The sequence below is a fragment of the Lemur catta genome, assembly GCF_020740605.2.
Source record: "Lemur catta isolate mLemCat1 chromosome 10 unlocalized genomic scaffold, mLemCat1.pri SUPER_10_unloc_1, whole genome shotgun sequence".
Taxonomy (NCBI): Eukaryota; Metazoa; Chordata; class Mammalia; order Primates; family Lemuridae; genus Lemur; species Lemur catta.
The window spans coordinates 404,992-407,638 of record NW_025423732.1 but is presented as its reverse complement, the minus strand read 5'-3'; positions in this window follow the sequence as shown (position 1 = coordinate 407,638).

Below are 2,647 nucleotides of genomic sequence, written 5' to 3'. Positions count from 1 at the left end.
GTAGTCTCTAGGACCAACTATTGGAAATGCCAAGATTAATGGGCCTCAGCCTGTTTCGTCTGTGAAAACTCTGGTATGCTTAAGGATGCAGAGACCAACCTTAGGACAATTACGGTGAAAAGTGCTTACGAAAAATACCAAATAGTTCTCCACTTAGCGGTTCTTTCAAAAGTTGGGCCACACACCTCTTGGAAAGATCGAGTTACTTTGGCCTAGCCTTCGATTGGTCTGGAGAAGCAATCCCCATTCCTAGCTGATGAATCAAATGATTCTGAAAGGAACGGTGAAAAGTGCGGATCCTGTTTCAGTCTTTAGACTGAAACAGGATCCGCACTATTCACCTGTCCCACAAAGGCGCACTTCTCATGTCTGGCGCTAGTCCAACAAACCCAGGACTGACAGAGGCCCTGCACTTGCCACCCCAGAAAAATATGTCATCTCCAAAGAAGTATTCTTCCGCTAGCGGTTGAAAAGAGCTCCCGTTCTTGAAACAGTGGTGAAAAAATGGTGAAATAATACTGAAAACAATCCTATCTTCCAAGGCTCCTGTGCCAGCTATGGGAAATAGCAAGTTACCTGGGCCTCAGCAGAGGTTTCTCTGCAAAAAGCATCATAGGCTTCAGGATGCAGAGACCGACCTCATGACTATTACGGGGCCAAACGCCATGGAAATGGCAAATAATTACCAACACACTGGTCATTTCAAAGTGTCAGGATGAAATCTGAAGCACGATCCACACTTTTCCCATCTCACGCAAATATGCACTTTCCAACTCTGGAGGTAAACAAATCAAAGGCAGGGCTGACAGAAGCCCCGCACTTACACCCCACGCAGAAATCTCAACTACCAGGCAGGATTCTTATGGTAATGCGAGAACCCTGCTCGGGTTCTGAAAATAATGTTGAAACCACAACGGAATAATAATTAAAAAACCACTTTCTTGGTAGTCTCTAGGACCAACTATTGGAAATGCCAAGATTACTGGGCCTCAGCCTGTTTCGTCTGTGAAAACTCTGGTATGCTTAAGGATGCAGAGACCAACCTTATGACAATTACGGTGAAAAGTGCTTCGGAAAAATACCAAATAGTTCTCCACTTAGCGGTTCTTTCAAAAGTTGGGCCACACACCTCTTGGAAAGATCGAGGTACTTTGGCCTAGCCTTTGATTGGTCTGGAGAAGCAATCGCCATTCCTAGCTGATGAATCAAATGATTCTGAAAGGAACGGTGAAAAGTGCGGATCCTGTTTCAGTCTTTAGACTGAAACAGGATCCGCACTATTCACCTGTCCCACAAAGGCGCACTTCTCATGTCTGGCGCTAGTCCAACAAACCCAGGACTGACAGAGGCCCTGCACTTGCCACCCCAGAAAAATATCTCATCTCCAAAGAAGTATTCTTCCGCTAACGGCTGAAAAGGGCTCCCGTTCTTGAAACAGTGGTGAAAAAATGGTGAAATAATACTGAAAACAATCCTATCTTCCAAGGCTCCTGTGCCAGCTATGGGAAATAGCAAGTTACCTGGGCCTCAGCAGAGGTTTCTCTGCAAAAAGCATCATAGGCTTCAGGATGCAGAGACCGACCTCATGACTATTACGGTGCCAGACGCCATGGAAATGGCAAATAATTACCAAAACACTGGTCATTTCAAAGTGTCAGGATGAAATCTGAAGCACGATCCACACTTTTCCCATCTTACGCAAATATGCACTTTCCAACTCTGGAGGTAAACAAATCAAAGGCAGGGCTGACAAAAGCCCGCACCTACACCCCACCCAGAAATCTCAACTACCAGGCAGGATTCTTATGCTAATGCGAGAACCCTGCTCAGTTTCTGAAAATAATGCTGAAACCACAACATAATAATACTTAAAAAAACACTTTCTTGGTAGTCTGTAGGACCAACTATTGGAAATGCCAAGATTACTGGGTCTCAGCCTGTTTCGTCTGCGAAATCTCTCCTATGCTTAAGGATGCAGAGACCAACCTTAGGACAATTACGGTGAAAAGTGCTTAGGAAAAATACCAAATAGTTCTCCACTTAGCGGTTCTTTCAAAAGTTGGGCCACACACCTCTTGGAAAGATCGAGGTACTTTGGCCTAGCCTTCGATTGGTCTGGAGGAGCAATCGCCATTCCTAGCTGATGAATCAAATGATTCTGAAAGGAACGGTGAAAAGTGCGGATCCTGTTTCAGTCTTTAGACTGAAACAGGATCCGCACTATTCACCTGTCCCACAAAGGCGCACTTCTCATGTCTGGCGCTAGTCCAACAAACCCAGGACTGACAGAGGCCCTGCACTTGCCACCCCAGAAAAATATCTCATCTCCAAAGAAGGATTCTTCCGCTAACGGCTGAAAAGGGCTCCCGTTCTTGAAACAGTGGTGAAAAAATGGTGAAATAATACTGAAAACAATCCTATCTTCCAAGGCTCCTGTGCCAGCTATGGGAAATAGCAAGTTACCTGGGCCTCAGCAGAGGTTTCTCTGCAAAAAGCATCATAGGCTCAGGATGCAGAGACCGACCTCATGACTATTACGGTGCCAGACGCCATGGAAATGGCAAATAATTACCAACACACTGGTCATTTCAAAGTGTCAGGATGAAATCTGAAGCACGATCCACACTTTTCCCATCTCACGCAAATA